The sequence below is a fragment of the Trachemys scripta genome, chromosome 4 (genome assembly GCF_013100865.1).
Source record: "Trachemys scripta elegans isolate TJP31775 chromosome 4, CAS_Tse_1.0, whole genome shotgun sequence".
NCBI lineage: Eukaryota > Metazoa > Chordata > Testudines > Emydidae > Trachemys > Trachemys scripta.
The window spans coordinates 138,849,359-138,872,950 of record NC_048301.1 but is presented as its reverse complement, the minus strand read 5'-3'; the positions used below and the strand labels follow the sequence as shown (position 1 = coordinate 138,872,950).

General features: G+C 51.3%; 1 pseudogene; it reads left to right on the top strand.

The window, feature by feature from the left end:
• LOC117876585 overlaps window positions 1-23,592 on the top strand; it is a 101,138-nt pseudogene that overhangs the window by 23,605 nt on the left and 53,941 nt on the right.

Here is a 23,592-nt window from a genome sequence, read left to right as displayed (position 1 = left end):
AGCTATCCAGGAGTGGAAAGAGACTTTCCATAGAGATTGTTGGAACTTCTAGATGGAAATTTCTGCTAGGGATGTAAATACTGTTTTAAAAGTTAACCGTTTAAATGATTAAAATGTCATTTAAATGGTTAACTGTTTAAGCATCTGGGGTCCATCTGACTGGGGCTGGGGCTTCTCTGGCTGGATGGTGCTGTTCCGGCCGGGCAGCGCTGCTCCGGCCGGGTGCCGTGTCTGGGACTGATCTGGCCGTGCGGTACTCCTGCAGCCGGACAGCACAACTGGGTCCACTCCGGCTGGTGTACTGACTTTGCGAGTGCTTTTTATGTAGCCTGTTGTAAAACTAAGCCACTCTCTAGATGAGATGGTGTACCCCCTGGAAGACCTCTGCATACCCGAGGGGTACATGTACCCCTGGTTGAGAACCACTGGCCTAAGTGATTTGCCCAAAGTCACAGAGGGAGCAAGTGGCAGAGCTAGGAATAGAAACCAAGAATCCTGTAGCCCAGCCCAGCCCCGTAGCCACAAGCCCAGCCTCGCTCCCTCATTCAAGGCTCCGAATGCCCCTCTGCATGGTCTGGCCTGGCCCAGAGAATGCAGCAAGGCTGCAGCCCATGACCCTCTCTGCCCCAGGAGTTGGGCTGACAGGACCCAGCTACCCCTCCCTTGATGGCCACCTCAGTTGACGCTTTGGGCACTGCTCAATGATGCTGGCCTGGTTGGTGTTCAGATCAGGGTTGGGTTCCTCCTTTGAAATAGGACAGAGAGGGGGAGACATGGTTGGGATCCCATTCCAGGGCAGTCCTGGCTCCCAGCCCCCACTGCTATAACCCACCAGCCTCCCCTACCCTCACAGAGCCAGGGATAGAACCCTGAGGCCCCTGGAGACCCTCCCTATCGCAAACCACCAGTCCCAAGGCCCTTCCCCTCTTCAGCTGCCTGAACCACAGGGACTGGGCTGCCCCGCCCCCCCCCCCCCCCCCCCCGGGAAGCAGATACCCAACCACATTAAGGGAGGTGCTCTGGGGCAGAGGAAAGGTCCAGTGGAGAAAGGATGAGAAGGGGAAACACTACCCCACAGAGCAGCATCCTCTGCTCCAGCAGCCAGGGAGGGTGCTGGTCTTGGGCTAACAGAGGTTAGGGGCAGCAGTCAGTGCTAGTGGTCAAGGCTGGGGTGGCAGGGCTCTATAGCACCCCCTCTGGTTGGGTCTGGGTCCATGGGGTGCTGGGGGCCCCTGTAGCTGGAGCAGGGCTGGCAGGGCTCTGTAATGTCCCCTCTGGCTGGGGCTGTGTCACACACACAGTTCATCCCTTCTTTCCCCACCGTAGCTTTCACAACGAAGCACAGCAGGGTGAACTTTTGGAAGAACCGGCTACGCTGGGCATCCGGAAGGCCCTTGATGTATTTGACCTTGGACCACTTGTGGCCGGCATAAGTAGCATCTGTGGTGTGCAGGGTATGGCCCAATGGGCGCTGACCAGAGGTAGCCAGCCGGGGTGTGAGCACCAAGGCCAGAACACAACATCTGTATGGGGCAGATGCCCTCCCCATGGTGCTGGGCAGGGACATGGGTGTGAGCTCCTGAAACACACACACAGTACATGGCTGAGTGAGAGCTCCTATAACACACCCACAGAGCACAGCACAACTCTCCTGAAACACACACACACACAATACATCCATGTGAGAGCTCCTGGAACCACAGGGGCTAGAATTAGGGGTGCTGCGTGACCCCCTGGTTTGAAGTGGTTTCCAATCCATACAGGGTTTACGGTTTCGTTCACTGGCTCTCAGGACCCCACACGATACAAAGGGCTCAATTCCCGCACCTTGCCTGTAACGCGCACAGACACAGAGCGAGCGCTGCTCTGACACACCCACACCATACACAGCCTGGGGGGGTGATCTCCTGTGACACACGCACCAACATCACACAGCCTAGCAACAAACACACACTACACAGCCCCGATCTTTGTCTTTCTGTGACACACACACTGCCCCACTAGTTCCCCCTCCCCTCCCCGAGCGACAACCCAGGAGTCCGGGCTCCCAACCCCGCGCAGCCAGCTCCCCACGGCGCAGCGCCCCCTCACAACCCAGGGGCGTGGACCGGGTTGTCCTGTAACGGGCTCCTGCCGTCCGGGCACCACGTGCAGTGAACCCCCCCGGCGGCCGGACTCGGGACCCAGGCGTCCGGGGAACTGGGCCGGAAGGTCCCTGCGCTGAGGCCTCCCCCGGCTGCTGGAGAAGGCGGCGCAGGTGTGGGGCTGAGCGGGGCTGGAGCGGAGCGGAGCAGGGCCAGCCCAGACACCTGGGTCCCAGCCCGGCCCGTGCGCAGGGCGGATCCCGGCTGCAGCCCCAGGGCGGGGAGCGGGCTGAAGGCGGCCCCGGGGCGGAAGGGGAACAGCCGCGGGGCGGGAAGTCGCTGCCCGGAGGAAGCGGCCAGGGCCGGGGCCGAGCCCGGCGATGGCTGCAGCAGGGCCGGCGCAGGTAGGACGCGGGGCGGGGACTCCCCGGCCGGGCACTGGCTGGTCCCGGCTGGGGGCCGAGGGGGGCTGGGACCTGGGTCCCTCCCGCGCTAGTGACCCCGGGGCTGGGGGCTGCAGCAGCCGGAGCGCTGGGGCCGGGGGGCGGCTCTGGGGCCCCGGGGCGGGGGGGTCCTGGCCAGGCGGACACGCAGAGCCGGGCGCGGCCCCTTCCTCCGAGCAAGGCCCCGGCCGGGCAGAGGAACCCGGAGGCGCCTGAGCCGGGGCGGGAGCGGGGCTGAGCACAGGCCTGGGGTGGGGGCGGGACTCCGGCCGGGGGGGAGGAGCCTGTTCCCGGCCCTGGGATTCGGGCCCCGCCCAGCGCCCCGCCCCGGAGCCCCGTGGGGAGCCGAGAGCGACTCCTGTCCCCGGCCAGCAGGGCCCCGAGTCCGCGGAGAGCTGTGCCGGGTGGGGGGAGTCTCCCTGGGTCACAGCTGCTGGGCCGGGGGGTCCCTGGGAGTCGCTCCCCTAGAAACCGCATCCCCTGCTGAGACTCCGGGCTGGGGGCTGGAGCGGAAGGTGCTGAGTGTGTAACGCTTGTGCCAGCAGCTCCAGGTGGTGTTTGGGGACGTCGCTCTGTATTTCACCCGGGAGGAGTGGGAGCTCTTATCCCAGCCAGAGAAGCAGCTCTACCGGGACCAGATGCTGAGGAATTACCAGGCCCTTGTTTCCTTGGGTAAGGACTAATTTCCCTTTTTTTACTCACAGCTCTGAGTTCTGGCAGGTTTCCTTGATGCCTCAGCTGCCATGTGGTGGCAAATGTCAGCCCCTTTCAGGCTGATTTCCTGTTAAAGAAGAAATCAGGGCTACAGAGCCCGGATTTAATCTTAGTCTAACATTATGTTCCTCAGTCCTGCAACAGAGGTGGTTGCGAACAGCACATGAGCAACAACCGCTTCCAGGAATCCCAGCCCAGACACAGAGGGCAGCAACTCTGCCTCAGGAACTGACTCTAGTTAGACAAATAAGGCAGGAAGAAAACTCTCCTGCTGCTTGTACCAGTTTCACACCTCCCCAAAAAGAATGAACATCATAAATTTAACAACCATACAATTGAACAATGCTGCATCCTAAGCAAAAGAACTGATAGGTCTGTGTAATGGAGCCACCTTGTGCCACGTGACTCAGCCCCCAAAGCAAATTGAGAAGGTTCCATAGCTTTAGAGTATGAACCAAACTTGCCTGGTGGGAGAGGGGAAGAAGTCTCCTCTAAGGAAGGTTTATATCATTTTTCTTCTGCTTGGGATCTCTTGGGCTTTCCTCTGTCGCTGAGTGCAGTGTCCCGCTGTGCCAGGTACTGTGCGAACACACCCTGACTGACATCGGGGCCTTGTCATACCCAGTGCTGCGCAGACACACCTTGACTGAGATCCAGGCCCTGTTGTGCTTGGTTGCACCAACATATAAATGAATCCCTGCCCCTAAAACTTTAGTGAAAAACGGATTCTTTCCCCCAAAACAGGCTATTCAGATTCCAAACCAGACTTAATCCACCGGATTGAGGTAGGGGAGACAGAGCTCTGGATCAGGAATGCCGAGAGCACCAGGGAAAGCTCAGGGCCTGAGAGCCCCTCCTCAGGTGAGTCATAATAATCCAGTCCCTTCTGATTCACACAGCTGTTAGCAGAGGGCTCCTTAATGTAGAAGTGTAACCAGGGGTGCTCTTGGGTGACACAACTGAGAGTATCAATTCAGGACGACCTGCTTGGAGCAGGGCTGTCACAGCCCAAGGCTGGGGGTCCTTCACAACTAAGGCACATCAAACCAGCCAAACAGAGAGGATTTCAGTTTCACCCCACTGGCTAACCAGACAATTCCAAGACAAATACAGGCAGTTCCCTCAGATAGCCCAGTTCCCTTGTATCACCACCAGTAGCACTCCTTATAGGAACCAATGGTTATGAAAACCAGTGTCCCCAGTTAAAGAAAAAGGTTCTCCTGATCCCAAGGGACCAAGCCCCAGACCCAGGTCAACATACAATTCAGATTTCACCCACAAATCACCCTGTTGCCAATCCTTTAAAATCTGAAGGTTTATTCATAAAAAGAAAGAAATACAAATGAGAGTTAAAACTGGTTAAATGGAATCAAATACATAAAACAATTGCAAAGTTCTTGGTTCAGGCTTATTTCAGGCTTGATGGAATTACATCCAATGCATGGATGGGTCATTCAGTCCTTTGTTCAAAACTTCACTTGTAGAGAGGTTACTCCGGAGATAAGGATTGGAATCATTCCTACTTTCCAGGTTTCTAGGGTCTTTTATACCCTCTGCCATGTGGAAGGACCCCTTTGTTTTTACTGTGGAAAATCACAGCAGCAAGATGGAGTTTGGAGTCACAGTGAGCTTGTCTGGCCTTGATATCTATGAATCATAAAATTGTAGGCCTAGAAGGGATCTTGGTAGATCATCTAGTCCAATCCCCTGAAGTGAGGCAGGGCTAAGTATTATCTTTCTAGATCATCCTTAACAGGTGTCTGTTCAACCCAGGGGTGGGCAAACTTTTTGGCCCGAGGGCCACATCTGGGTGGGGAAATTACATGCAGGGCCATGAATGTAGGACTGGGGCAGGGGGATGGGGTGTGGGAGGGAGTGTGGGGTGTGGGAGGAGGTGCGGGGCGTATGAGGGGGCTCAGGGAAGGGGGTTGGGGTGCAGGAGGGGTGTGGGGTGTGGCAGGGGGTTGGGATGCAGGAGGGGTGCGGGGTGCGGCGGGGGGCTCAGGGCAAGGGGTTGGGGTGCGGGGTGCAGGAGGGGTTCGGGGTGTGGGCTCCGGCTCGGCGCTACTTACCTGGAGTGGCTCCGGGGTGGCAGCAGCTCTGCCTGCCCTGTCCCTGGCCTGGCGCTGCTCCGGGAAGTGGCCAGCACCACGTCCCTGCAGCCCCTGAATGAGGGGGGCACAGGGCTACGCGTGCAGCTCTTGCCTGTGGGTACCTCGCCTGAACCTCCCATTGGCCGGGAACGGGGAACTGCGGCCATTGGGAGCTTCGGGGGAGGTTCCCACAGGCAAGAGCAGTGCACGGAGCCTCTACCCCTCCCCGCCCCCCCCCAGGAGCCGCAGGGACGTGGTGCTGGCCGCTTCCTGGAGTAGCATGGGGCCCGCGGGGTCACAGGCGTGGCAATCCCGCGGGCCGGATCGAAAGCCCTGGGGGGTTGGATCCAGCCCGCGGGCCGTAGTTTGCCCACCCCTGGTCTAACCTGTTCTTAGTAACCTTCAATGATGGAGAGTCCACATCTTCCCTAGGTAATTTGTTCCGATGTTTAACTACCTTACACTTAGGAAGTTATTCCTAATCTCTAAATGTAAATCTCCTTTGCTGCAATTTAAGCCCATTGTTTCTTGTCCCGACTTCAGTTGATAAAGGGAACCATTTATCACCCTCCTCTTTGTAACAACCTTTTACGTACTTGAAGACTGTTATCAGCCTCCTCCACCCTTCTCTTCTCCAGACTAAACAAACGCAATTTTTTCAACCTTTCCTCATAGGTCATGTTTTCTACACCTTTAATAATTCTTGTTGCTCTCCTGTGGACGTCCCCAATTTGTTCACATCCTTCCCAAAATGTGATGCCCTGACTGGACACAATACTCCAGTTGAGGCCTTACCAGTGCTGAGTAGAGTGGAAGAATTACTTCTCGCATCTTGCTTGCAACACTCCTGCTAATACATCCCAGAACGATATTTGCTTTTTTTTTCCTTATAAAGTTCCATTATTGACTCGTATTTAGTTTGTGATCCACTGTAACCTTGGATGGTTTTTCTGCAGTACTCCTTCCTAGGCAGTTATTTCCCCTTCTGCATTTGTGTAATTCTTTATTCCTACCTAAGTGTAGTACTTTGCGTATGATCTTATTGAATTTCATCCTATTTAATTACGACCATTTTTCCAGTTTGTCAGGATCATTTTGAATTCTCATCCTGTGCTCCAAAGGGCTTGCAACCCCTCCCAGTTTGGTATCCTCCGTAAACTTTGAGTGTATTCTCTGTGTCACTGTCCAGATCATTTCTGAAGATATGGAGTAGAACCAGACCCAGGACAGATCCCTGAGGGAACCCACTCAAGATGCCCTTTCAGTTCATTTGTGAACCATAACAATTACTTTCTGAGTGCGGTTTTCCAACCAGTTGTGCAACCACCTTATAGTAGGTTTCCCTATAGTAGGTATGAGAAGGTGATATATTGTAGATTTTTCTGTATAGTAGGTATGGGCATTTCACTGTAATGTTCTAAAACTGTCCCGCTTTCCAGGCAGCTGCTGCTGGGGCAATGAACATATTTGCAGGCCAGACTAAATCGTCCTGCGGGCCACCACTTGGAGTACCGTAGTGTATGGGCTGGGTGTGAGGGAGAGGGTGATGGAATGGCCTTTCTCACATCCCCTCTCCTCCTGCTGTCTCAGTGGCACGAAATGTTTGTCACTTACATTGCTTCAGTGTCAATGCTTAGACACCCCTCAGCCTTAACACATGCTGTGACTCTCTGTAGATCAAAGGCCCACTGTGTGGCAGCCATTCACTCCTTCCACCTCAGCAGTGTCACTGATTGGGTCGTGAAACAATACAGACATGTTTTGCTTGTTACATCACACAAATCCTGAGTGACTTGTCATGCCCTTAACCCCTTTCCCACCACCCCAAACCCCCCACCTTCTTGAGGATTTTAGTTTACTTTTAGTTTTGCACAAAGAATGAAACATCAGGCCCAAGGTGAATGACTTTAGAAGGAATTCCTAGAAAAGGACTCACTCCCCACAGAGGAATAAACTACGTTGTTCTAAGCAGCTTTAAACTGGTCTCACTGTGTTCACATGAGTGGGTTGTAGCCCCTCAGCTAAGTAGTTTCAAAGCAATATAGTTAAAACAGCACAAAAACTGGTAAACCAGGCCTCATGCTATAAAGGAGGAGAAAGTGAAGAACCAGCAACATGTAAAATTTAGTTGGGGTTGGCCCTGCTTTGACTAGGGGGTTAGACTTGACTAGATCAGAGGTTCTCAAACTGTGGTCCGCGAGCTCCATTCAGGTGGTCCGTGGATAGTTCCCTTTAAACCTAAGAGTATTCCCATTGACTCTTAAGTAGTAAGCCGCACTAGGTTTGGTGGTGTTACTGCTTGGTGTTTTGTATGATAAAGACCTTATTTGCAAGTTCTTTGAGGCAGGGATCTGTGTGCAAACTCCAAGCCATGTGTTAATGTGGTCCAAAGCCTATAAAAACTCAACGAGTGCACTGAGAGTTTTTGAGTTGGTGACACACACAACACAATGTGAAACCAGGAGAACTTTGCCTGTTTCTACGAGGCTCTGTTGCATTTGCACAGCGTGGGTCCTAAACACTCATTTAAAATACCCATAACCAGAAACTTGATATTTTACTTCCCTTTGTATTTTCAGTGTTGTCACTTGTATGTATGTGGTTTTGTTTTTGCTGTTTGTGTCACTTCATTATTTATTTTTACTGTTCTGTGCGTGTGATGTATTAGTCAAATTTACAGTGAACATCTCAGAGAAATTGCATAAGCCTGAGCAAATGGCTTTTACTCCCTTTTTCAGTATCAGAAAATATTGTATTAATACTTGCGATGAGAACATGAATATTTCTAGTTGACTCAGAGATTTGTTTAGCATCTTAAAGCTGAACTATGTGTGCAGATCATATGCATGCAAGCGAGATAGTTAATTATTATTACGGTGTTTTTTTAATATAGCGCTTTTATCCAAAGTGCTTTACAATAGTTAGCTAATGGCACAAACAACATTTGGAAAGATCATTAAGTGGTCCACCAAGACCCTCAGGAATTTTCAAGAGATCCATGAAAAAAGAAGTTTAAAAACCATTAGACTAGATGAACTCCTGAGGTCTCTTCCAACCCTAATCTTCTATGATTCTGTGAAAATAAAAACCTCTGATTGAAAATAAACCAGGGACACATTTTCAACTGTGTTAGCACGTAGGGGCCCAAGTCCTGGATCAGGGCCCCTTTTTCCAGGTCCTGCCCGTTGCCTGGGCAGACTACAGTTTAAGCACAAAACAAGACTCACGAGGTGCTTGACGCACATGAGAACAGGTGCCAGGTGCTGCACAAACAACATAGGGTAGAACCACCCTGAGTCAGGCGGCAGATTTGTTACGGGATTTCGTATCAGAAATTACAGAGCAGTTACCTTGCCTGCATATTTATACCTGCCTCTGGAAATTTCCATTACATGCGTCTGACGAAGTGGGTATTCACCCACGAAAGCTTATGCTCCAATACATCTGTTAATCTTAAAGGTGCCACATGACTCTCTGTTGCTTCTTAGAGCAGTTACAGTAAATGTAGTAAAAGTCACAGGTCACTAAACTTACTGAGACGGCTCCATGATTTTTAATAAAATCTCCTCCTCCTCGCCCTGCCCAGGGTGCACCAACCGCCCAGCAGGTCCCCCAGCGCAGCAGCCCTGACCCCAGCCTGGTGCGGAGGGGTTGGGGTGGGCTAGAGTGGATCTGAGTGGTAAGGCCATTCACTGAAGTTTGGCCTCATTCCCCTACCATAATGACAGGAAGGAGGGGCAAATCTGAGTGGCGCTGTAACCCTGCACACCAGGTCTCAATTCCCAGAGCGAGGCGTTTGGTCCCGCCCTGTGGGACAGGCGCCACCATTGCAGGGTGAGGCACCCATCTAAAAAACAGTCATGGGCAAATGGGGAAATCACTCCATCTGTGACATTTTCCCCATCCTTGATAAACCTGTAGCCTTAACCGTGAGATAACACGGGGATTGCCTCTGCTCTCTCCAGCAGCGCTCGGGATCCTGGGGGGAACGAAGACACAGTCTGAGTGTGGGGAGAGCATGGCAGGAACGCAGGATCCGACGGCCCACAGCAGGATCCATGCACAGGACGCAGTCCATCCCCGGGGTAAACTCAGCCAGAGACCAGATGTGGCAACACACCAGAGACTCCCCATCGGCCGGCGTCCCCATCACTGCATCGATTGCAACAAGAGGTTCAGCAACCCCTCCGCACTGACCCAGCATCGGTGCATGCACCCCAGGGAGCGGCCATACCGCTGCGCTGACTGCGGCAAGAGCTTTGCAGCGAGCTCAAAGCTGAGAATACACCAGCGCACACACACACCGGGGAGCGGCCATACCGCTGCGCTGACTGCGGCAAGGGCTTTGCACAGATTTCACACCTGAGAGTCCATCAGCGCACACACATCGTGGAGCGGCCACACCACTGTGCTGAGTGCGGCAAGGGCTTTGCACAGATTTCATACCTGAGAGTCCATCAGCGCACGCATACCGGGGAGCGGCCGCACCGCTGCACCGACTGCGGCAAGAGCTTTGTACAGTTCACACACCTGAGAACACACCAGCGCACACACACTGGGGAGCGGCCATACCGCTGTGATGATTGTGGCAAGAGTTTCACCAGTGCCAGTGTGCTCACCATACACCAGCGCACACACACTGGGGAGCGACCGCACTGCTGCGCTGACTGCGGCAAGGGCTTTGCACAGATCACACAGCTGAAAATGCACCAGCGCACGCACACCGGGGAGCGTCCGCACCGCTGTGCTGACTGCGGCAAGGACTTTGCACAGATCGCACAGCTGAGAATGCACCAGCGCACGCACACCGGGGAGCGGCCATATCACTGCACCAACTGTGGCAAGAGCTTTGCACACAACTCAAGCCTGAGAATACATCAACGCACACACACTGGGGAGTGGCCATACCACTGCACCGACTGCGGCAAGGGCTTTGCACAGCTCGCAGACCTGAGAGGACATCAGCGCACACACACTGGGGAGTGGCCATACAGCTGTGATGTGTGTGGCAAGAGTTTCATCAGTGCCAGTGTGCTGACCGTACACCAGCGCACGCACACAGGGGAGCGGCCATACCGCTGTGCTGACTGCGGCAAGAGCTTTGCACACAGCTCAGTGCTGAGAAAACACCAGCGTGCGCACACCATGGAGCGGCCACACCGCTGTGGCAACTGTGGTAAGAAGTTCAGCAGTACTGACAAGCTGACCCAGCACCAGCGCACCCACACCGAGGAGCAGCCGCACCGCTGTGCTGACTGCGGGAAGGGATTTTCACAGATCTCATACCTGAGAAGACACCAGCGCACGCACACCGGTGGGGAACGGCCACACCGCTGTGCTGACTGCGGCAAGGGCTTTGAATATATCGAAAACCTGAGAGTACACCAGCGCGTGCACACCAAGGAGCGGCCACACCGCTGTGGCAACTGTGGTAAGAAGTTCAGCAGCGCCCATGCAGTGACCAAACATCAGACCACGCACACCGGGGAGCGGCCATTCCAGTGCAATGTCTGCGGCAAAAGCTTTGCACATAGCTCATATCTAAAAATACATCAGCGCATTCATACCGGGGAGCAGCCGTACAGCTGTGCTGACTGTGGCAAATGCTTTTCTCAGTTCGGCAATCTCACCCGGCACCAGGTCACTCACACCAACACCCTTGTGTAACTGCCAGGGCCAGAGGGGCTTCTGGGAGCCGATGGGCCTGGCCCAGCACCAGCAGATGCAGACCAGGGAGTGGTTCTGTCCCCATGATGCCCAGCAGAGAGACTGTGGGGGCAGGGCAGAGGACTTTGCTGAGCAGTGTGGGGAAGAGCAGACAGGTGGGGGGATTTTAGAGCAGATGGTCTCAGCCTACTGCATTAGGGACCCCTGCATCTAGCTGGGATCCACCTAGGATATCCCCTCCTCTCATCTCGCTGGGATCCAGCCAAGTCTCTCTCCATACACACACACACATACATCTAGGTAGGATGCAGCCAAGACACATACCCCACCTCCCCATCTAGATGGGACCCAGCCAGGATCTTTCCACCACACCTATCCTGGTTCCAGCTGGGGGTGACTCTTGGGTGACATCTAGAGGTGGGATTTGCAGTCCTGTCTCAGCATAGATTGGACTGAGGAGTGGGGCAGGACAGCCCAGTGCGTGTGATTGGAAGGAGACTCAGGAACTGCTCATGCCGTCTACTTTAAATAGAAATGGGATGAAGAAGAACTACGTACCTAATGTGTAACAAAGGTCTGTCTAACCTGGTGTTTCTTTGCTATTAAAGAAGCTGATGCTTTCAGATGTCATGGGGAAAAGCCTCTGTGAAGTGTAAATCTTTAAGATGAACCAACCAAAATGTTCTAAGGCCTAACTGAACACGAGGCCTCGTGAACCATGTGACTGGCAGCTGCACAAAGAGAGTTTCCCATTCTATGCTAAAAAAATTAAAAACGTAAAATTCTACATATTTTATTTGTCAAAATAATACAATAGAATTAAGCTAATTTCAATTATTTTTCTAATTTATTTCAAAATACTTGTCAGCAACTGTGTCTATAACAGTACAAACAACTAAAAAAGATTCAGGAAGTGATTTTTCACAAATAGATTCCTTACTAGACCTATTAACACAGAACATTGAGTAATAATTCATTTAAACTACAATGTAGAAATGTGTTTCCCGCACCCCTCAGAAGCAGTGCAAAGGCTTGGGGAAGCCCGGGGTCATGGAGAAGCTGAGGGAGAGGGAAGTAATTGCTGGGAAGGAACCTGGAGTGAACTTTGAGAGTTGTTGGGTGTGGGTGGAAGAAGTATGGAACAGGGTTTTGTTTTTGGGGGGCGGAGGGGGGGGAGGGAGAGGGTGATTGTTAGAGAGTTGGAAAACCTCCCTTATGGAGACCTTGTCACACCCTGGCCCTCACCCATTCAGTCAGATACCTCTGATCCTGTCCCCATGTGTCTCTGCATCCCCACTTGCATTCAGCCCCTGGCTCAATGTCACCCCACTAGCTCCTGTGACCACCCCCACCCACAGCAGCCCCATATGCCTCACTGTATCCATCCCCCCCTTGCCCCCCATATCGCTTGCCTCCACACCTGCCCCATGGACAGTATGCTGTGAAGAATGCAGCCTCTAACCGCCTCCCTTTTCTCCAGCTGTGAGCCAGCTGCCCTCTCTTTTGGTGCCACAGCAGCCCCTAGTGGGCAAAAGGTGTAATTACAGTGCTTCCCCATCGAAATCAATTATTCTGAGGTGAAAAGAAATCTGCAGGGGCTATGAATTCTAAGCTAGCACAGATATTCCTCCAGAAATATCGCATATGAAGCAATAATACTGGTGTTATCCATGAGATGTAGGGAATAATCAAGCCCTGGCACAGAGGTGTGTAGAGCTGTTAGGGTTCTTTCATTAACTGTACTCCCCTGTTGGCCATTTGGTTGCCAACTTTCTAGTTTCTGAAAACGACACTACAGCAAGAGCGCTGGAAGTTTCCCCTGCTCCACCTCTTCCCCCTGAGGCCCTGGCCCCTGGTCTGCCTCTTTCATTGATGCCCCAACCCTTCCCCCCACTTTCCCCTCTCCCCTCCCACCGCATTTCTTGTCACTCAATCATCACTCTTCCCCATCAGAGCTCTCTCTATGCCGGGGATGGGATGGGAGCTGCAGCCCCGACGTGGAGACTATCTGCCCACAAGATACAGATAGGAGGTGGCCCTGAGTGTGCAAAGGCTGGCGTGGGTTGATGACCCTCTTCCGTGTGCCCCCATCCATGGTAACCAGACTTTTGGAGTGCAGACAGTAGATCTGATAAGAAACTCTGCAGATCCCCTTTTGACTGGACTTTCTGGTAAAAAAATGAGACACCTGACAACCCTAGCCACGGACCACGCAATTGAGTCAAATCACTGTATATGACTGATGAATTACTATCCAAGGACAGAGCAATCCAGGCGTGGGAAGAGACTTTCTATAGCGATGCTGTTCTAACATCCAGATGGACATTTCTGCAGACAGCTACGGGTGCTGATGGAAAAAGCGTGGAGTCATGCAAAGTTGAACAAACGAGCGCATGGCAGAGAGCCCACGGAAAGTAACATGTGGAGGTAGGTTACTGACCGGATATGAGCCAGTAGATGATGTGACAGGTTGTCCCCCTCCCCCCTTCTGGGATGCCACCTGGTGTACTGGGATTTCACTGAGCCTGCCTACTCCACTAGCCTGGGTTCCCGCTCCCTGTTTGGCTGAATTAGGCTCTGCAGCCCCTGGCAGCACACAGCTGTAGAATCTCACAGTCTGCAAACAGCGCTCTGTGAGACGACTCAGCACTCAAGTGCAGCTCCCCTCTGGAAAGTACACCCAAAATACTGTATTGCACTGTAGAGAAATCTGTACAACATAAGCTCATAAATTCGCCCCCTCCCTCAATATGGAGGAAGATGTGCACAATTTCCCCCACTCCCCCTCCCCCCGCCGCATTATGAATCGCACAGACTGGATTTAATTTAAAAAAACAAGTTTATTAACTATGAAAGGCAGGCTTTACGTGATTATAAGGGATAGCAAACAGAACAAAGCAGATTACCAAGCAAATCAAACAAAACACTAAAACGTCTAAGGCCATGTGTACACTACACAAATTTTGGCGACACTGCCATGTCGCTAAAAGTTGAGCAGCATAGACGCTGTTTGTCGGCTCTTTTGCCAACAAAATACTTCCATCCCCAATGAGCGGAGTTCACATTGTCGGCAGGAGAGTGCTTCTGCCAACAACACGCCGTTTACACTGGCACTTGCTGCGACAAAACTTTTCTCTTTTGAGGGGAGGGGGAAGTTGACACCTCTTAACTACAAAAGTTTTGTTGTTCAATTGCGCATGTAGACATGGCCTCAGGCTTTGTCTACACTGGCAGATGTCCATTGCCAGCAGTTACAGCGACACTCAGAGATCACTGCAGGGAAACCACAGTTGTGTGCTCACATGGTCAGCAGCCTGTGCAATAGTGCAAACACACTTGCAGCACTTGCATTGGCATTCGGAGCGGTGCACTTTGGGTAGCTATCCCATGGAGCATCTATTCCTCTTCTGCCGCTAAGTGTTTTGGGAAGTGAAGAGGAGCTCGACGTTGATCTCACCACGCGTAGTAGCTACAACACGAGATTGCTTGTGGCAGTCACAGAGGTGCTGACCACAGTGGAACACCGCTTTTGCGTTCAGGAAACAAGCACTGAGTGGTGGGATCACATCGTCATGTATGTCTGGGATGACGAGCAGTGGCTGAAGAACTTTCAGATGAGGAAAGCCACTTTCATGGGTCTGTATGATGAGCTTGCCCCAGCCCTGCGGCGCAAGGACACGAGAATGAGAGCTGCCCTGCCCATGGAGAAGCACATGGTGATTGCACTGTGGAAGCTGGCTACTCCAGATTGCTAGCAATCAATCGCTAACCAGTTCGGAGTGGGAAAGTCAACCGTTAAACTTGTGTTGATAGAAGTGTGCAGGGCCATTAATCACATCCTGCTTAAAAGAACCATGACTCTGGGCAACGTGTGTGACATTGTGGATGGCTTTGCACAAATGGGTTTCCCTAACTGCGGAGGGGCGATAGATGGCACGCATATTCCAATTCTGGCATGAGACCATCTAGCCTCCGAGTACATTAATCGCAAGGGGTATTTTTCGATGATTCTCCAGAAGCTTGTGGATCACCGTGGGCATTTCACAGACATTAACGCAGGCTGATCCGGAAAGGTGCATGACGCACGCATCTTTCAGAACACTAGCCTGTTCAGGAAGCTGCAAGCCGGGACTTTCTTCCTGGCAGAAGATCACCGTAAGGGAAGTCGAAATGCCCATTGGGAGACCCCGCCTGCACCTTAATGCCATGGCTCATGAAGCCATACACAGCGAGCCTTGACGGCAGCAAGGAGCAGTTCAGCAACAGGCTGAGCAAGTGCAGAATGACTGTTGAGTGTGATTTTGGTCATTTAAAGGCCCGCTGGCGCTGTCTGTATGGGAAGCTGGACCTGGCCGATGACAACATTCCTATGCTTATAGCCACATGCTGTACCCTCCATAATATTTATGACAGGAAGGGTGAAAGGTTCACTCAGGGATGGACCATGGAGGCTCAGCACCTGGAGGCTGAATTTGAACAGCCAAAAACCAGGGCTATTAGAGGGGCGCAGCGCTGGGCCATAAGGAGCAGCTGAAAGCCAGTAATATTTGTTGCTGTGCTCAGGAGTGCAGTGCTTGTCATGCTAGTAGGTGACTGCAATTGTTCCGTACTATACACTGAGATAACTTTAGAAAAATGCCTGTTGCTTTGCATGGCTATGTTTGCTTTCATTTAATGTAATAAAGATTGCTTTCAAACCAAACAAATTTATTTATTAAAAAATAACAACCGGAGGAGAGAGACAAATGGTAAAACACATCTGCACTGTGTGGGATGGGGGAAGGGAGGTGTGATGGGGGTTTGGTCACAGAGACCCCCTTGGGACTGTCATCTGATGTGCTGAAATTACCTCTGAGCCTGTTTTCCCTGCCAGCTTGGGATTTCCAGAACCCTGTCTTGTTGAGCCAGACATGCTAGCCTGCTGCAACACAGATCCAGGGTCTGGGCCATGCCCCCAAAGCTGCAGACTTAACTGAAAACAGCTCAGCAAGTTACCTGTCTCCAGCACCTAGACACCCAGCCCCCCACCCAATAAATCTGTTTTACTCCGTATAAAGCTAATACAGGGTAAATTTGTAAATTGTCTGCCCTCTATAACACTGACAGAAGAGAGATATGCACAGCTGTTTTCTCCCCCCTGTTTTCTTTGGGTTTATTAATAAACAAAAGTGATTTTATTAAGTATAAAAAGTAGGATTTAAGTGGTTTCAATTAATAACAGACAGAACAAAGTAAGTCACAAAGCAAAATAAAACAAACTCGCAAGTCTAAGCCTAATACATTAAGAAACTGATTACAGGTAATATCTCGCCCTCAAAGATGTTCCAATAAGTTTCTTTCACAGACCAGCCTCCTTCCTACTCTGGGCCCAGTCCTTTCCCCGGTACAGTCTTTGTTAGGTCCAGCAGACATCTCAGGTGGTAAGATGGGGTTTTCTCATGACTGTCAGCCTCCTTTGTCCTGCTCCACCCCCTTTTATAACTTTGGCACAAGGTGGGAATCTTTTGTCTGTGCTTGTCCCCACCCCTGCCTCATCAATGGAAAAGTACAAGGATTAAGATAGATTCCAGTATCATGTGATGTGGTCACATGTCACTGTAAGACCCCTAGTCTCCATTCTTCCTGGGTTGGCCCACACATACACAGGAAGGTTTGCAGGTAAATAAACCATTTACAACCAATTGTCTGGGTCAATGAGAGTCACCACGATTCTAAACCACCATTAATGGCCCACACTTTGCATAATTACAATAGGACCTCTGAGTTATACTTCATATTTCTAGCTTCAGATATAAGAATGATACATGCATACAAATAGGAGGAATATATTCAGTCAGTTATAACCTTTGTTATGATACCTTACAAGAGAGCTTTTGCATAAAGCATATTCCGGTTACATCATATTTTCATTCATCTATCTGCCGTCCCGACCGGGAAAACCGAGAAGCGTGCTGCTTGCCAGGAGCTAGGATTCACGATGTGACAGAGAGACTGCCGAGACTCATCAAGCTCTCGGATTGCTACCCCATCCTGCTTCTCCATGTGGGCACCAATGATACTGTCAAGAATGACCTTGAGCAGATCACTGCAGACTACAAACTTCTGTTTTTGTGGATACAGACTAACACAGCTACCCCCTGATACTTGACTGCAGACTACGTGGCTCTGGGAAGAAGGATAAAGGAGTTTGAGGCGCAAGTGGTGTTCTCGTCCATCCTCCCTGTGGAAGGAAAAGGCCCAGGTAGAGATCATCGAATCGTGGAAGTCAACGAATGGCTACGCAGGTGGTGTTGGAGAGAAGGCTTTGGATTCTTTGACCATGGGATGGTGTTCCAAGAAGAAGGAGTGCTAGGCAGAGACGGGCTCCACCTAACAAAGAGAGGGAAGAACATCTTCGCAAGCAGGCTGGCTAACCTAGTGAGGAGGGCTTTAAACTAGGTTCACCGGGGGAAGGAGACCGAAGCCCTGAGGTAAGTGGGGAAGTGGGATACCAGGACGAAGCACAAGCAGGAGAACGCAAGAGGGGAGGACTCCTGCCTCATACTGAGAAAGCAGGACGATCAGCGAGTTATCTTCAGTGCCTATACACAAATGCAAGAAGCCTGGGAAACAAGCAGGGAGAACTGGAAGTCCTGGCACAGTCAAGGAATTCTGATGTGATTGGAATAACAGAGACTTGGTGGGATAACTCACTTGACTGGAGTACTGTCATGGATGGATATAAACTGTTCAGGAAGGACAGGCAGGGCAGAAAAGGTGGGGGAGTTGCATTGTATGTAAGAGAGCAGTATAACTGCTTAGAGCTCCAGTATGAAACTGCAGAAAAACCTGAGAGTCTCTGGATTAAGTTTAGAAGTGTGAGCAACAAGGGTGATGTCGTGGTGGGAGTCTGCTACCAGACCAGGGGGATGAGGTGGACGAGGCCTTCTTGAGGCAACTAACAGAAGTTACTAGATCACAGGGCAGGCGCTGGTTCTCATGGGGGACTTCAATCACCCCGATATCTGCTGGGAGAGCAATATAGTTCTCAATCCAATCCAGGAAGTTTTTGGAAAGTGTAGAGGACAATTTCCTAGTGCAAGTGCTGGAGGAACCAACTAGGGGCAGAGCTCTTCTTGACCTGCTGCTCATGAACAGGTAAGAATTAGAAGGGGAAGCAAAAGTGGATGGGAACCTGGGAGGCAGTGACCATGAAAGAAAGAAGAGACGCAGAATACAGACCCTGGACTTCAGAAAAGCAGACTTTGACTCCCTCAGGGAACTGATGGGCAGGACCCCCAGGAGAATAACATGAGGGTGAAAGGAGTCCAGGAGAGCTGGCTGTATTTTAAAGAATCCTTATTGAGGTTGCAGGAACAAACCATCCCGATGTGTAGAAAGAATAGTAAATATGGCAGGCGACCAGCTTGGCTTAACAGCGAAATCTTTGTTGACCTTAAACACAAAAAAGAAGCTTACAGGAAGTGGAAGATTGGACAAATGACCAGGGAGATGTATAAAAATATTGCTCAGGCATGCAGGAGTGAAATCAGGAAGGCCAAATCACACTTGGAGTTGCAGCTGGCAAGAGATGTTAAGAGTAACAAGAAGGGTTTCTTCAGGTATGTTAGCAACAAGAAGAAAGTCAAGGAAAATGTGGGCCCCTTACCTAGTGACAGAGGATGTGGAAAAAGCTAATGTACTCAATGCTTTTTTTGCCTCTTTCTTCACAAACAAGGTCAGCTCCCAGACTGCTGCACTGGGCAGCACAGTATGGGGAGGAGGTGACCAGCCCTCTGTGGAGAAAGAAGTGGTTCAGGACTTTCAGAAAAGCTGGACAAGTAAAAGTCCATGGGGCCGGATGCACTGCATCCAAGGGTACTAAAGGAGTTGGCGGATGTGATTGCAGAGCCATTGGCCATTATCTTTGAAAACTCATGGTGATTGGGGGAGGTCCCGGATGGCTGGAAAAAGGCTAATGTAGTGCCCATCTTTAAAAAAGGGAAGGAGGAGGATCCAGGAAACTACAGGCCAGTCAGCCTCACCCCAGTCCCTGGAAAAATCATGGAGCAGGTCCTCAAGGAATCAATTTTGAAGCACTTAGAGGAGAGGAAAGTGATCAGGAACAGTCAGCATGGATTCACCAAGGGGAAGTCATGCCTGACTAACCTAATTGCCTTCTATGAGGAGATAACTGGCTCTGTGGATGAGGGGAAAGCAGTGGATGTGTTATTCCTTGACTTTAACAAAGCTTTTGATACGGTCTCTCACAGTATTCTTGCCAGCAAGTTAAAGAAGTATGGGCTGGATGAATGGACTATAAGGTGGATAGAAAGCTGGCTAGATTGTTGGGCTCAACGGGTATTGATCAATGGATCCATGTCTAGCTGGCATCCGGTATCAAGCGGAGTCCCTCGAGGGTCGGTCCTAGGCAGGTTTTGTTCAATACCTTCATTAATGATCTGGAGTATGGCATGGATTTCACCCTCAGCAAGTTTGCAGATGACACTAAACTGGGAGGAATGGTAGATATGCTGGAGGGTAGGGATAGGATACAGAGGGACCTAGACAAATTAGAGGATTGGGCCAAAAGAAACCTGATGAGGTTCAACAAGGACAAGTGCAGAGTCCTGTACTTAGGACGGAAGAATCCCATGCACTGCTACAGACTAGGGACCGAGTGGCTAGGCAGCAGTTCTGCAGAAAAGGACCTAGGGGTTATAGTGGATGAGAAGCTAGATATGAGTCAACAGTGTGCTCTTGTTGCCAAGAAGGCTAATGGCATTTTGGGCTGTATAAGTAGGAGCATTGCCAGCAGATCGAGGGACGTGATCATTCCCCTCTATTTGGGACTGGTGAGGCCTCATCTGGAGTACTGTGTCCAGTTTTGGGACCCACACTACAAGAAGGATGTGGAAAAATTGGAAAGAGTCCAGCGGAGGGCAACAAAAATGATTAGGGGGGCTGGAGCACATGACTTATGAGGAGAGGCTGAGGGAACTGGGATTGTTTAGTCTGCAGAAGAGAAGAATGAGGGGGGATTTGATAGCTGCTTTCAACTACCTGAAAGGGGGTTCCAAAGAGGATGGATCTAGACTGTTCTCAGTGGTAGCAGATGACAGAACAAGGAGTAATGGTCTCAAGTTGCAGTGGGGGAGGTTTGGATTGGATATTAGGAAAAACTGTTTCACTAGGAGGGTGGTGAAGCACTGGAATGGGTTCCCTAGGGAGGTGGTGGAATCTCCTTCCTTAGAGGTTTTTACGGTCAGGCCTGACAAAGCCCTGGCTGGGATGATTTAGTTGGGGATTGGTCCTGCTTTGAGCAGGGGGTGGGACTAGATGACCTCCTGAGGTCCCTTCCAACCCTGATATTCTACGATTCTATGAAGCTTGTCCTGCTGCTGGCAGGGCTGGATCCGCTCTAGAGAGAACGGGAGGATTCAGTCAGCAGGGGCTGCTGATCTGCCCCATTCACCAGGGCTGCCATCCTGCGGCTTCAGCATTAGATCCTGGGGTGACTTGGGGAACGGCCTTAACCTCCCCCCACCCCACTTCACTGCTGGCAGACTCCCTCCTGCCCCCCTGCTAGAGCCCCCTCCCTGGGTGGGGATGGAGGAGAGGGCTGAGAACTTCAGCTTTGTCCCTAGGTGGGTTGGAGGTGAAAGAGCTGTCAGGGCACTGAAGGGGAGGTGGCTCACCCTACAAGGAGGGTGGCTGACCCTGGAGGTGACTAGAGAGGACAACAAGCCTCCATCCTGGTGAATCCATCCTTCCGACATGGACAGGTGCAGGGTGCAATGGTGCTAGTTCCAGGTGCCCCCTGATTCCTGGGGGGCATCTGAGTCTCTGATAGGTTCTTGTTCCCTTTCAGCAGGAGGACATGATGGCCAATGTGATGCGTCAGCTCCGCATCATCTGGCACTTGCACCAGATGCCTGAGGTGCTGCAGGGACTCTGCCTCTGAGGACACCAGCAACTCCCACTCCCTGCTGCAGGTACTGCTCTGGCTCCCTGTAAATGGGGAACTAGTGGAAGAGGAAATGGAGTCCGCTGGCACTGACAGAAACTCTCTCCCCTCTCTGTGGAGCAGCTCCTTCCCTCTGCCCCAAAATTCCTTCATCTGGAGCAGGAACTCCTCCACTCACTCTCCTTTCCCTTCCCGCTTTCCTTGGCCTGACCCAGGCAGAGCTCTCCCTGCCCCATATGCTGCAGAAGGGCCTTTGTGTCAGGGATACAACCTGTCTGCCCAGCTGAAGCTCGGAAAGCTCCACTTTGGAGGAGGTGGGGGTGGGACAGAGGCTCAGGGCTAGCTTCACCTCCTGCCCTTTATTCTCCCCTTGGCCCTTCTACGGGGTCTCGGTGAGTGAAATGAATAGGATCCCCAGCTGTCTTTCAGGCCCTGAGATCTGTCACCGCCTCCCAGACGGTTGCAGCCTGCAGCTGGGGCCCCTCAGGGAGCAGTGAGGACAGGTCACCTTGTCCTATCAAACCAAGCGTTGCTGGGTCTCAAAGAGGCTTGCATGGAAGACCTGCTCGTTCATGGAGGTAAGAGCCATTTACTCCTCAGGGCATGTGGGTCTCTTGGGGGAGAAATGGGATCCCTGATTCATAGCCTGGCTGAGAGCTTCCCCTGTCCCTGGATCCTAGCCTTGGGACAGAGACGTCTCCATCAATGTTCCACCCTTGGTTTTTTTCCTAGGAAGAGGCTCCCCAGAGATGTCCTTGAACCTGGACTCCTGAGAGCCTTTCTAGCAACAAAAAGAACGAGGAGTACTTGTGGCACCTTAGAGACTAACAAATTTATTTGGGCATAAGCTTTCGTGGTCTAAAACCCACTTCATCAGATGCATGGAGTGAAAAATACAGTAAGCAGTATATATATTACAGCACATGAAAAGATGGGAGTTGCCTTACCAAGTGGGGGGTCAGTGCTAACGAGGCCAATGCAGTCAAGGTGGACGTCGCCCATTCCCAACAGTTGACAAGAAGGTGTGAGTATCTACAGAGGGAAAATTACTTTTTGTAGCGACCCAGCCACTTCTAGTCTTTATTCAGGCCTAATTTGATGGTGTCCAGTTTGCAAATTAATTCCAGTTCTGCAGTTTCTTATTGAAGACTGTTTTTGAAGTTTTTTTGTTAAAGAATTGCCACTTTTAAGTCTGTTATTGAGTGTCCAGGGAGACTGACGTGCTCTCCTACTGGTTTTTGAATGTTACAATTCTTGATGTCTGATTTGTGTCCATTTGTTCTTTTGCATAGACTGTCCGGTTTGGCCAATGTACATGGCAGAGGGGCACATGATGGCATATATCACATTGGTAGATGTGCAGGTGAATGAACCCCTCATTTTGCTTTTGCTGCAATCGTCAAAGCGGTATGGCCGCTCCCCAGTGTGTGCACACTGGTGTATTCTCAGGTGTGGGATCTGTGCATAGCCCTTTCCGCAGTCAGCACAGCGATACGGCCACTCCCTGGTGTGCATGCACTGATGGATTCTCAGCTTTGAGCTCTCTGCAAAGCTCTTGCCACAGTCAGTGCAGCGATACGGCCGCTCCCCGGTGTGCCTGCGCTAATGTATTTTCAGGATTGAGGACCATCTGAATCTTCTGCTGCAGTCAGCACAGCGATGTGGCAGCTCCCTGGTGTGCATGCGCTGGTGCTGGGTCAGTGCGGAGGGGTTGTTGAACCTCTTGGCGCAGTAGATGCAGTGATGGGGACGCCGGCCCATGGGGAGTCTCTGGTGTGTAACCAGTTTGGTCTCTGGCTGAGTTTACCCCGGGGATGGACGGTGTTCTCTGCATCGATCCCTCTATGGGCCGTGGGATCCTGCGTTCCTGCCGTGCTCTCCCCACATTCAGACTGTATCCAGGGGGATCTCTAACCTTGGGAGTTTAATACAAGCTGGGCATGGCAAGTATTAAGTTTTAAAGTCCTTGCAGGCCCCCATCTTCTGCACTCGAAGTGCCAGAGCGGGGAATCAGCCTTGACAGCAGGTTTTATTACAAATCCTGGAGCAGTCACAGTAAATTTAGGGACCTGTGATTTTACTAAAGTTACTGTAACTGCTCCATAATTTCTGATACAAAATACTGTGACAAATCTGCAGCCTGACTCAGGGTGGTTCTACCCTATGGTGTTTGTGCAGCACCTAGCACCTGCTCCATGCATGTCTTGTATCTCATTTTAAGCTTAAATTGTAGCAGGCCCAGGATACAGGCAGCGTCTGGCAGAACAGGGTCCTGATTTTGTTTTCAAACTGATTTTGTGTTTATTTCCATCAGAGGGGTTTATTTACATGGCGTTGGTGCTTCACTTTCTCCTGTTTTATAGCATGAGGCCTGTTCCCCAGTTTTTTGGGGGTTTTTTTTGCTGCTTTAATTATATTGGTTTGAAACTAGTTCAGTTGAGGGGCTACAATCCCTTCATGTGGATTCAGTGAGACCGGTTTAAAGCTGCTTAGAACAATGTAGCTTATTCCTGTGGGGGAGTGAGTCCGTTTCTAGGAATTCCTTTTGAAGAAGTCATTCACTCTCGGCCTGAGATTCCAGTCTTTGTGCAAAACTAAAACTAAACTAAAATCCTCAAAAAGGTGGGGATTGGGGGTGGGGAGTT